At 39.0% G+C, this 13,605-nt stretch overlaps 1 long non-coding RNA gene across 1 annotated transcript in view; it reads left to right on the top strand.

Moving 5' to 3' along the window:
* Positions 1-13,605, top strand: part of LOC147608727 (uncharacterized) — a 346,296-nt gene that overhangs the window by 64,264 nt on the left and 268,427 nt on the right. The window lies entirely within an intron of this gene.

Here is a 13,605-nt window from a genome sequence, read left to right as displayed (position 1 = left end):
ATTCATCATCTATCTATCATCTCATTTTGTGCTCTCTTGAGCTTCTCAGTGTGTGTGTGTATGTGTGTGTGTGTGTGTGTGAACGTGCATTCTCGTCGCAACCTTGTTTCCAACAAATACATCCAAACACTTTCAAGTGAGAGACGACATATCTAGTTTTATGCATGTAAACTTATGTTTAGGCATCGTGCCATGAACAATCGCAAATGACGATCTTGTTCATAATGTGATACTAATTCAACCCAAAAATAATACGGCATATTCTTTTCAAACATTAAGGCACGAGTAGCAACTTCTACAATGTGCGTAATTTTCCTTTCTACAACACCATTCTGTTGTAAAGTGTACCTACATATGAACTGCCTCTTGATTCCTTGCTTTCTCAAGAAATCACTAAACTCATTGGATAAATATTCTCCACCACTATCCAATCTTAAGCATTTAATCTACATACCTTTTTGCTTCTCAGCCAAGGATTTAAATCTAGAAAAGTGAGAAAACACCTCACTTTTTTCCTTCATGAAGTAAATCCACACTTTCCTAGTGTGATCAACAACAAATGTAATAGAGTACTTATAACCTCTGTAGTTGTTGCAATCTTGGTTGGTTCCCCATAAATCAAAATGTATAACATGCAATGTCCTTGTGCCTAAAGTTATTTTCATGCGGGAAATTATGTTTGGCCTCCTTACCAAGTTGGCATGCTTGACATATTTTGTGTATACCATCAACCTTAAACTTCGGCAAACCTACAACAATATGTTGAACTCTCTTTCAGCCAATTACTCTATAATAGTCGATGCTTCATTAAACTCAAACCCATAACCAATAGCCATCTTAGATAGCCCACCTAGAGAACTTCCAACTCAATCAAATGTGGTAGATTTATGCAGTCCCTTACAAGATAACAACAAAACCGATGCATCAACCTCATCCACTGCTGTGAGAGGAGAGGTAAGAGCATCTTGGAATAGCTTTGGAGCATGAAGAAGGGAAACACATTAACAAAGATTTTGTTGAATGTTAAAGAGGTTATCACGGTCATGGAGATTGCATTTGAGTTCCCACCAACCATGGGACCACGTGTAGGAATGGACTCCATGGAGCATAAGTAGAATCCCCACCGGTGGTCAAAGCCATAAACTTCCAATATTGCCTTCCTTGGAGTGCATTGGAGAAGCCATTGCCTAGGTAGTTTGAAGTGTGTGAATGAGATTTTCCTGTGTCTAAAGAACCATAGGGTCTTAAACACATCACATTTTAGTGGGAGCATGCTAAAGGCACCGACCACTTGAGAGGAGTGCAGCAATGCATCTAGAAAGCTCCTTTGCCATTACTGCTCTCAGTGCCAGCAATGTCTATTGTTAACTGTAATTGCTACATCTATTATGTGATACCCTCTGATGAGATAATGAGCCGATTAATGATACACATCGGTATCCATCAACATAATGTACAGGCAGGCACATCAAAGGCACTAACTGATAGGACAAAGCAAATTGTGTCCAAGGTGTTAAGAGTAGATCGCAATGCCAGGTCAAGAAAGGTACAAATGTGTGAGGTAAAAGAAATCATGATGGCAATGCTAGTGCAAGAAGGTGGTTCCTCACATTTCATTGGGGAACAAGAGCTCATTAACATTGTAGAGGAGATGGGACTGCTCATGGAAGATAGCTAGTAAATTAAATTGGTTGGACACTTATGTTTTTATAAATGAGTTATAAAAATCTAGATAAGTGAAGTATGAAACCTGAACAATTTGATTATTAGGCCTTGGAGGTCAGTAAAAATTGCATCCCGACATGGGCCTTCCAAGGAGAGCTTTGGCTTAGATACACTTCTGAAGCTGTAATGAGAGTGCACTTATGATTTTTCCATGGAAGCAGGTTCCAAAACAAGGGTCCACAAGTGAGAAGTGCTTTATTTTCAAGATGTCCATCACTGGACCCACTTCTGGGTTGGATTTACTGGATGAACATTAAATTGGGTGACCATGGCTTGTCATGTGTATGACCCAAGGTAGCATATTCCAAATGTCATAATAAATATAGTCAAAGGATTTCAACTGTGCAGGATCTTCTAACAATTAGGACATGTGAAATGAAAGAGGAGGATATGTAGGCCTAACGTTTGTTTTGGGAGTGCGCATCAATGACGTGATAGAAAACCATGGTTGTGATAGGGTAAATTTTTTTTAATTTCATGGTGGGCAGACAAGGAATAGGCTAACTAAAATGTAGTTTGACATGCGTTTACTCATGGTAAAAATAATGTCCTAATAATAGATAGGGAGAGGTCGAACCTATTTCATTGGGAAGAGCAGAGCATGGTTGCCCACACAACAAAGTGTGTGTGTGCCACATCTCAAGGTGAGCACAAAGCAATGTGTGAGAAGTGGTGCATGGCTCCTACTAGTGAAGCTGCATTAGTAGAGGCTCGATTAATATGTCAATGGTGGCACAATGATCATGTGATGGATAGAAATGGACTCTTGGTTGAGCTTGTGGGAGGTGCGCATAGCACATTGGGGTTCAATAGAGAGAAGTAATGATGGTCCAAATACCCCAAGAACAAACCTAGCAGAAAGCAAGCATGGGAGTTGGGTTTTAGGGGAAGGATATCGACGTAAGATTTCTCTTTATGATGCATGTGCTACTAATATGGCAAATACAATTTTGCAAAGCACTAAGGCAGTCTCTTACTCTCACGGCAAGCACATAGGGAGAGGACCAAGCTTGGAGAAATTAACAAAATGGATGTCTACAGCCCCAACCCAAGTGGTTTGAATAATCAATCAGGTAACTAAAGGAATACCCATGTATATGGCACTTATCCCCCTAATCGGTGACAAAGAAACTGCATCTCATAAGAGACTAGCTCTTGTGGTCATTGATATTGATGATGAGGCCATGCATCATCCGGAGTATAACGCACATGTATGAGACCACAAGTATACGCGGAGGCCATGGAAGATTGTTTTTAAGGAGCATGATACAACCACTACTTCTCAAAGAACAATAAAAGTCACAGAGTTCAGTGTGATTAAGCACAAGGTGAATGAAGTAATGTGGGAAATCCAAAGGATATGCATTGGTAGCAAGGTCACATGCAACGAAATGCCTCGTGGTGGTAAGAGGTGTGGGAAAAACATAGCCAGATCTACAAAAGGGTGTGCCTACACCATTATTCAAAGGGTATCCCAAGCACCCTAATGGTCTCATCAGATATAATGGATATGGTTTTACCTTGATCACGTGCATCAGTGCTATATTGTGGACACCAACATAGACCCAAAGCCCAATCCACCACCCAAAATATGGCCACTTGCTATGGGAAATAACCTCATAGACAAGGAGGTCCATTCATTATGGGAAGGTGGATACCAAATGGAGAGAAAAAATGTAGGAGGTGTCATGCCCACCCCACCTAGTAGAGTGATGGGGCTAAAAGATCTTTTATAACAACAAGTAATAAAGAACAAACATATGGGTCTACTATTAACATAGAGGTAGGTGGCTCAGGCATGCGAAATGGCATAACAGTCAAGTATCGCACATCAATATCAGAGGAAGCAAAAATAAAAGATTACTTTGAAAGTGAAAGCTATGGTGGTAGAAGAAGTGCAGAGGCTATAGCATAAGCATGAAGTTTTTAAGATCAAATTGCACGAGGATGATGCACACATTAGAAAATACGATGTGTATCTGAAAGACTAGCCATGTTATACATGTGTAAATTTTATAGATAGAGAATCCAAGAAGAAACCATATCTTGCATGCAAGCACTTGTACTTCATTTGTTTGCGTATTCTTGGCTTGAGCCAGAACGAGAATATGTTCATTCACCGACCTATCCTATCGGACTTGGAGCTCTACAATGCCTTGTCTTGTTGGAGAACCTACCCTAATTTAGGCCATTAAATGCATGGAATTTCACGTCCTGTAGTATTTGGGACTTTTGTAAGCCCACGGAAGTAAACAAGATGGTATACAACAATTGTGATTGAAGAGTTGTATTTAGAAGTTATATATGAGTGAACTTGGTTTTATTTTGACTTGGAAGCAATAACCTCAATCTAGAGGATGTAATGTTGTTATCTCTCTCTCTCTCTCTCTCTCTCTCTCTCTCTCTCTCTCTCTCTTAAAACCCCATCAAAACATATCCAAAAAGAAGATTACCTGGCAAACCACAACTATATTAGGCGGCGATCTTTCTGATGGTCGAGCTCGTAACCCTTGAGGTCTCCATGCTCAACTCCTTGAGAAGCAATTCCACCTTGCCTCTCGCGAGCATTGTCACACTGCCGTGTACTCGTCCCTCTTCTCACCTCACTTCACTCACACACACTCACTAGCATGGATTAGAGAGAGATTAGCAAGAGCAAGACTCTATTGCACAATGGGAGAGTTCTTTGTATTATGAGAGATTTTCACCTATATACATGGCCATAAGTGTTCACACTCACTTAAACTATGGTCGGTCGGGCACTTTAGGCTCATAAGAGGCCTAATGCTATTACAATGACTACTCTCATAATATATCCATGAAGTACATCACTTGGGACTTCATCCTAACTTGCTACCACATGCTCTTGAAATGGAAATCGCCATACGTATTCCGTTGAACCATTACAGGCGCCCGTCCAAGTTGTAGATTTGGACACTTTTGCTTCATATCTTGAATGTACAACCTTTTAGCGTATCTACCTTGATTCCTTGATGGAAGATAATGGTAGTAGCTCTTGTTAACCCTATAAATGGGTTGACAATCATGTCTCTTTCTTCCTCTCTCTCTCCCACTTTCTTCATCCCTCTCTCTTGATGGAGGGGGGAGGGAATCTTTTTGGAATCCGCTCACCCAATTCTTAAAAAGCACTTACTGGAAAATGCTCACAAAAAAACTCCCCCTATCAAGAGCTAGTAAGAGGCATTACTTGGTCGTGCTCTATACTATAAAAGGGCCATAAAAAGAGTCAAGCTAAGAGGATTGGGGTGAACTTGCTACTCTACTGATACGACACTGAGTTGATGGTTTATGCAAAATGAGAGAAGGCACTTGTTTGAGAGTTGTTGCTTGATGTGACACATGCGATTAGAAGCTTAGAGAGTTGTATTACTTATCTGTTGGGGCTAATTTGCCATTACTTGAGCTATTCAAGCTCAAGGTTACTATTTGCAAACAACAACATTTTCCTTCTCTCTTTCTCTTCTCCACACAAAGGATAATGTCTTTCTCGAAAAGGAGATAAAGGTGACTAATTAAGACCATGCCTATTCTCATCTAGTAACTACTTAAGATAATAAACCTCCTACTATAAGGTTCTAGTACTAAGTCAAAATTTGGATATAACGAGGATCATAACATAGTTAGGTCTTAATTAAAATGATAAGAAAATGAGAAGATCACTAATCTCAAACATTAAAAATAATTTCTCTAATAATATATAAAGACAAGAAGCTTTGAAATATAATCTCAAGGCATAAACATAATCTTCATTGAAAAATCACTCTCAAATTTCCATTAGATTTTGGTTCCATATTCCATTTCCAAGATTCAATTCAAGATGGTTAACCTTCAAGTTTCACTCAACTCTCAAGCATATTCTATTTCCAAGATTCAATTAAAGATGGTTAACCTTCAAGTTTCACTCAACTCTCAAACATACTGCTCATGTGAAACTTTCATCGTTGCTTATATCATTGGAATCCTTCACCTTTTGTTCCTTCTTTAAGTGACCGCATCCTAAAACAATACACATGTTCATAGAGAAATTTTGCTTCCTCTAAAGCTTTAGACACATGGGAGAACAACACACTTCCCTTAAATACAAAAAGTATACCCACTAACACCCTCCTCTCACCATGAGTTAATGGTGATCCATGAATGAAACTTTCTCCACATGTGGAGGTTCCATCTAACTCCTAGCGGTATGCATTGTTGTTTGCATGGATCTTGATTAAAGTTTTTGTGATGGGAAAGTATGTATATAGATTAAAGAAGACATGCATACCAATGAAAATGAATAGACTACAAAAGAGTAGTAAATAAAGGAAGTTAGATACCAGCATTAGGAAAAAAACAAATTGAAATGAGAGAATGGGAGAAGAGCCAAAAGAGCAGTAAATAAAGGAAGTTGGGTACTAGCATTAGGAAACAATCAACTTGAAATGAGAGAATGGGAGAAGGGCCAAATTTAGACGTGTTTGGGAAACTAACCGTGGTGGTAAGACCATGCTAATGTGCCCAAGATTGCAACGCACAAGTTTGCCATGTGAAATGCCCATTCGGGGGAAAAAGGGGGGCTTCCTTGAATTTTTAAGCACTTGGATGAGAGGCTGCCTAAAGAAGGGGAATCTTTATGAAAAGATCTCCCTAGCCATCCCAATCCCCTCCCCTCCTCTCTTTGTCTTGCCCTCCTCCCATTGTTTATGCTTTCCCACTTCAATGCATAGAGCATCAAATATATCCTAAGTATCCTTGGGGGATTTACTTGATACATTTATGTAATAACACTTGTGTATATGAACTTTTGAGAAATACTCACGTAAATATAAAAATGTCGATCTTCATTACCCTCTTAAAATGTAAGAAACATCAATTCTAGTCTCTTTAAATAGAGAGTATGAGAACCAAAGCTGCATAGCCCCGCTTGATGTGCATTAGGTTTCTACATATCTTTTGAAAAACTAAAATTGGATTATGGCAACCAAACACAGTGCTTGATTTTTTCTTTAAAAAGGCGGGACAAACATAGTAAGAGCAATCTAGGTGCTATCTTAAAACAGTTTATATTTAATGTGCTCCCACAAGGGACTACCTCAAATCATCTCAACAAATACATGTTACATCACGAGATGACATGCATAGCCAAGTGTGGATCACAAAGAGTTCATTGGATGCGGGCCATGCTGGATAACTACAACTCAATCCTCGAAAATGACTCTTGGGATTTAGCATTTTGCCTTATATGGTAAAAACGCCATTCATACACAAAGTGGGTTCATAAGCTTAAGCGTAAAACTAATGGTAGTGTTTGACTACTCTATAACGTATGGTTTGTTTTAAAGGGCTATGCTTAGGAGAAGGGAATAGATTATGATGAGACCTTTGCACCCGCATCTCGTATGACTACAATCAAGTGTATTAGTGCATTGTCAATGCATCATGTTGTATTCAAAGTACATATAAAGGTTGCTTACATGGTTTGATCTTGAAGACTGGAAGCCTGTTACTACACCAGTAGAGATAGGTGTTCGGCTTAGTCTCCAAGATGCAAGTGAACCATTTGATGCATCACATTATCTATGAAACATTCAGTTTGGAGTCTAACAGCTGAGAAGATTTATGCACTATCCCAGAAGTAAGTATTGACAGGCTACCAAGGGAGTATTTTGATACATTTAATTCCTTGGACTATTCTATGCTAAGGTGGATGATATTCATCTACATGCTTTCAGTGATTCCAATTGGGCTGGATGTTATGATACAAGTCCACTAGTGGCTTTTTCTTTCATCATGGTGATTCATGTACTGTCATGGCTCAGCACAACTGTGACAATGGCCACTTTATGTTGTGAAGCTAAGTACAGGGTAACTTTTACATTGACGATGGAGTGTGTATGGCTCAGACACCTTTTGGCAAATCTTGGTGTTGGACATCGGTCCCACACCTCCATCTCACTGACAACTAGAGAGCATTAGCTATTATTATAAGGAACTAAGTGTTGGACATCAGTCTTACACCTACATCTCACTAACAACTAAAGTGCGAGGAACCAAGTGTCTTACAAAGCACATTGAGGTGCATAATCATTATGTCAACGAGAGTCAACGAGAGGCTGCAAGAGAGATTAGCCTAGCCTAATGGTGGGATCAATCACTCTATGAGTAGTCTTGTTTAAGCATAATCATTATGTCAACGAGAGGCTGCAAGAGAGATTAGCCTAGCTTAGTGGTGGGATCAATCACTCTATGAGTAGTCTTGTTTGTGCGAGGCATTAAAAAGAGCTTTTGATGTCAATCTCTATCATTGTTAGGGAAGGCCTCAAATTTGTTGATGACAAGTTTATACTTCATGATAAAAGTGATGGAGACATAATTATAGTGGTATCCAATACTCTAAGCCATGGGCTTTACATATTGGACATATATGAAAGATCGAAACATAATGCTTGTTCAATTATTGCCACACACACGTGCTATGAGTGACGTAGAGCTATGGCATGCCTGTTTTGGGATACTCTTAGATGCCTATCTAGTTACCCTTTCCTCATTCACTACATCATTAACAATTCTCTCATTAATAAATTGATCTATGGACTGACAAAAATTGAGTTGATTTTAAGCCATATGGATTGATTTGCAGCACCTTGTTGAGCAATTATTTGCTCCACATATGGCTATTCGACATTGTACAAAGGTATCAAAGATGTCCTAAAAGCATTGTTGTTTTTGCATAGAAGTATGGGTTGAATTGAGTTCTCAACAAAGACATCCCTACTCATGAAAATCCACCTTATGGCCAGATGATAGAGTCTGTATCTTTTGCTTTCCAAGTTGTATCCCACAAAAAAGCATTTTATCACCTTATTATTCAACGTATTACCTTGTTTGCTAAGGCACAAGAGCATAAACAAGACAACCAAAAACACGTAAATGAGCCAAAGAGGGCTTCCTAGCATTCCAAGTTTCATAAGGGGTAAATGTCTACAAGGCCTTGGGTGGTGAGGCATATATTTAGCACATAAGTGGCACACATAATTGCCTCCAACCAAAAAACATGAGGCAAATCTTAGCTTTAACCATGCAACATGCCATATTTATGAGAAATTTATTGTTCCTCTTAACCACACCATTTTGGTGAGGTGTGTAAGGCATCATGCATTAATGTTTTATGCCTCTTTCAACCACATATGCATTAATGTTTTATGCCTCTTTCAACCACATATGCATGAAACTTCTTTGATGTATCAACTTTATACTCCCCCCCTTGATCTATTCAAAGGGTGCCAACTTCCTTGACAGATACTCCCCCCCCTCAATCTACCAACTTTACATGAAGACACCTTTTTAGCCATAGAAACGAAGTGTCTAAAAAGCTTGACTTTTCTTTCAATGTATACACCTAGGTGTGCCTAGGAGCTGTCATCAATAAAAGTCACAAAGTAGAGATATCCCTCGATCGATGGTGTTCTCGTAGGACCATATATATCACTATGTATAAGTTGTAATTTTTGGATATCCCTTAATGGTCCACATTTCGAGAATGATGCCCATTGTATCTTACCCAAAATATGCCCCTCATACACACCTCAAGCTTTGGCAAATCTGGCACCATCTCTTACCTTTTGAGGTGCAACAAACTACCAAAGTTCAAGTGACCAAAGCGGGCATGCCATGGCTCTACGTCACTCATAGCACATGTGTGTGGTAGTAACTAAATAAGCATTATGTGTTAATCTCTTATATATGTCCAGTCTATAAAGCCCATGGCAAATTTGGCACCATCTCTTTCCTTTTGAGGTGCAACAAACTGCCAAAGTTCAAGTGACCAAAACAAGCATGCCATAGCTCTACGTCACTCATAGCACGTGTGTGTGGCAATAATTGAACAAGCATTATGTTTCAATCTTTCATATATGTCCAATATGTAAAGCCCATGGCTTAGAGTACTGGATACCACTATAATTATGTCTCCATCACTTTTATCATGAAGTATACACTTATCAACAAATTTGAGGCCTTCCCTAACAATGATAGAGATTGACATCAAAAGCTCTTTTTAATGCCTCGCACAAACAAGACTACTCATAGAGTGATTGATCCCACCATTAAGCTAGGCTAATCTCTCTTGCAGCCTCTCGTTGACATAATGATTATGCACCTCAATGTGCTTTGTGTGACACTTGGTTCCTCGCACTTTAGTTGTTAGTGAGATGGAGGTGTAAGATTGATATCCAACACTTAGTTCCTTATAATAATGGCTAATGCTCTCTAGTTGTCAGTGAGATGGAGGTGCGGGACCGATGTCCAACACCAAGATTTGCCAAAAGGTGTCTGAGCCATACACACTCCATAGTCAATGTAAAAGTTACCATGTACTTAGCTTCACAACACAAAGTGGCCATTGTCACAGTTGTGCTGAGCCATAACAGTATATGAATCACCAATATGAAAGAAAAAGCCACTAGTGGACTCGTGTATCATAACATCCAGCCCAATTGGAATCACTGAAAGCATGTAGATGAATATCATCCTCCTTAGCATAGAATATTCACACATCACCAATGAGATATAATGGTGGTTATAGTGTCTCATGTGTTCATTTATAGCCTACACAATGCTTCACAAACCCCTACTTTTATTTGCCAACATTTAATTAGATTTTCCTGCATGTCATATATTAAATAGCAAAATTCATGGGCAAAGCTGGAAACAAATGAGGATACTATTATGTTCTCTCTTAGCTTTTCAACTTCCTTAAAAATTTGGCCTTTCTTTATCTCATGGATACATACAAGATATATAAAATACATTGTTCAAGTCAAGACCTTACCTTAGCCTTGCCAAAGCATGTGTCATTGGGTCTCGCCTTGGAGCCACAAAGGCAACTTCCCATTGTGGGTGTGCAAGCTCCATCCGTTGTGTCCTCACTCTGTTGTCACATCACAATGCTCCTTGCCAAAGGAGTGAAAGGGGAGCTCTCAATGCCTAGATGGAGGTAAGAAGAGATCGTCTTTCATAGTAATTCTCTCTCTCACAAAAGGCAAGAAAAGAAGAAACTAATGCAAGCATGGATCCATCTAGCAAGCATGAATTTAAAAGCATACAAGAAAGCGCGAAGAGGAAAACCTATAATAATACCTATTCAAGCATGGATCCATCTAGCAAGCATAAATTTGAAAGCATACAAGAAAGTAAGAAGAGGGAAGAAGGAGAGCTCATAAGAAAACTATTGCAAGGGAATGATTGTCCAGTGCTTATTGTAAAAAATGACTTATTTACAAATGACTAGTAAGAAAACTCTACAAGTGACTAGTTTTCACACTAGGTTGGCCAAACTAAAAAAGATGGTTCGACCTCTATGACAACACAGACACACACTTAAGCACTTACATATGCAAGCAAACTCTACAAGTCCATAGCCAAAAAAATACATAAGCATGAAAATTTGTATGTAGTCCAACACATATTTTTCACTTTATGTGAAGAAGATAAATAGATAGATCATGTTGTTAGTCATTTATGTGGACGACTTTATAATGATTGGTGATAGTGATGCTAACATACATGACGTCCGAATGCTTTTAAAGTAGAAGTTTGATATGAAAGATTTAGGTCACTTGTTGCAGAATTTTCTTGGTATAGAAGTGGAGAAATCACTTGATGGCATTTTGCTGTTAGAGAGGTAGTATGACTTGGACATGTCCAATTATAGTATGATAGGCTATAAGCTTATTTCAATACCATTAGAGTAGAACACTAAGCTTTTTGTAGATACATCTAAGGACCCCACTATATACATGCACACAGTGGGTAGTGTGATCTACATGACGATTACTAGGCTACATTTGATCTACTATGATGTTGTTACACTTGTTGTTAGGAGTCAATTTGTGCAGCCCCCCTATAGGAAGCCACATTTTGATATGCTAAGACGAATTCTAAGGTACATAAGGTTCACTATTGATTATGGACCTTTTTAGGAGGTTGGCAACAGTGAGATACATCTACATGGGTATACAAATGTTGATTGGGCTGGTAGTGTCTTTGACAGGAGATCTACCAATAGCTTTATGCTTTCTTTTGGGAGTGCTGCTATGTGTTGGCGCAACAAGAAACAACCAACAATTATTTTATCAAGTACACAAGCAGTGTATAGGGGCATTGCTATGGTAGCTTGTGAGGTAGCTTGGTTTCAAAAGCTACTTGGTGATATGACTTGATATCAGAGCCTTATTAGAGATTTTATTATCTTAATTAGTTGCTAGATTAAAATATTGATTAGTCACCTTTCTCTTCTTCTCTAATTTCTCGTCTTTGTCACTTTAAGTATCCGTATATATTAATTGCTTGGTGATTGAACGAGAGATATTACTTATCAAAGAGAGAAAGAGAGAGACATTATTCTTTGTGTGGCTAAGAGAAAGAAAGATAGGAGAAGATTATTCTCTACAAAGTGGCAAGCTTGATCTTGAGCAGCCCAAGAAACAACAAACCAATCCCAACATTCTCATCTAGAGATAAGTAATACAGCTCTCTAAGCTCCATAACATTGACATATGGAAAATCTAGCAACAACGACTCTCAGACTAGTCCCTTCTCTCACCAACAATGTGTATGCCCAATAACAATAGCAAGCCGTTTTGTAGCAAGTGAACCCTTTTCTTGTCAGTCTTCCTATTCTGTACAGCCACATTCAAGCTATAGTAGAGAGGAACCACAATAGCAACATCTCCTACTAGCTCAACAACACCACTGTGTGCTGCTCTATGTAAACACACAGCATCATGTAAGGTGGACTTCCAAGCCGAGGGGGGCTCTTTGTGTAGCAATTAAGTTGCTCCGAAGAGCTCATACCTCCTCTTTGACACGGCAGCAAGCTGTCCTATAAATTGGCTCTTTTCCACCATGAGGTTTAAAGACTGAGAATATTAATGTTCTTAGAGGGACTTCAAAGATTTAGCGTAAAGAAACGTGCTCATGTGGTACATACCTATTCAAATGTATAAGAATGTGTGTGTGAAAAGCACTCTCCTCATCACCAAGACGTGCTTCCAACGAGCATCAAATTTAGGATGTTCATTGGTGCAATCTACATCAACATTGGGCTTCTTCAACGTTTTAAGATACCACCTAGATTGCTCTTACTATGTTTGCTCCACCTTTTTAATGAAAAAATCAAGCATTGTTTGGTTGCCATAATCGAATTGTGGTTTTTTAAAGGATATGTAGAAACCTAATGCACATCAACAAGGGGGGCCATGCAGCTAGCCAAAAGTGAAGACAGCCAAAAAGTGCACTCGGTAACTTTCATTTGAGCTGATGCAATGGTAAATCTGTGCGTTGGGTCAAAAGAAGCTAGGCTGGGCTAAGTTAAGGTCGTTCATGCTCTCCACCATGGAAGCATACTACACAAATAATACTATGCTTTATCACAAATACTAGTGTGCTTTCTTTTTAACACCATGTTTCAACGTGTGTATCAATTGTACTCGATATAGCGTGAGTGTGTTTTAATATTTGGTGGAGGTAGTAGTCAACAGGGCTAGGCATCTATGAAGGTGTCTGATATGAAAAGCATGCAATCAAACTCTCCTCACTAAGACATGCAAAGAACCTTGGTATACTGTGTCACATCTCTCTATAGAAAACCTAATTACGTGAAGTGGTGAACTTCCAATGTTGTGTGTCTCTCTTGATTGTCGGTGTGAGTACATAGCGGAGAGAGATAGAGAAGCTGCATATCTCCCTAGCTATGCGGGTATACTACCCTAAAGCGAATCTCGTGTGACACCACTTCGTAATGGTGGGGAAACCAAGTTTTCTCTACAGTGTTCTTCTCATTTTTGTAAAATCATTTTTTTTATTACAGCGCAGCTTTAG

Source organism: Cibotium barometz, chromosome 52, assembly GCF_041138505.1.
Source record: "Cibotium barometz isolate CiBa-2024 chromosome 52, ASM4113850v1, whole genome shotgun sequence".
Lineage (NCBI taxonomy): Eukaryota > Viridiplantae > Streptophyta > Polypodiopsida > Cyatheales > Cibotiaceae > Cibotium > Cibotium barometz.
Note: the sequence above shows the minus strand (reverse complement) of the source record. Positions and strands in the feature narration are given on the sequence as shown.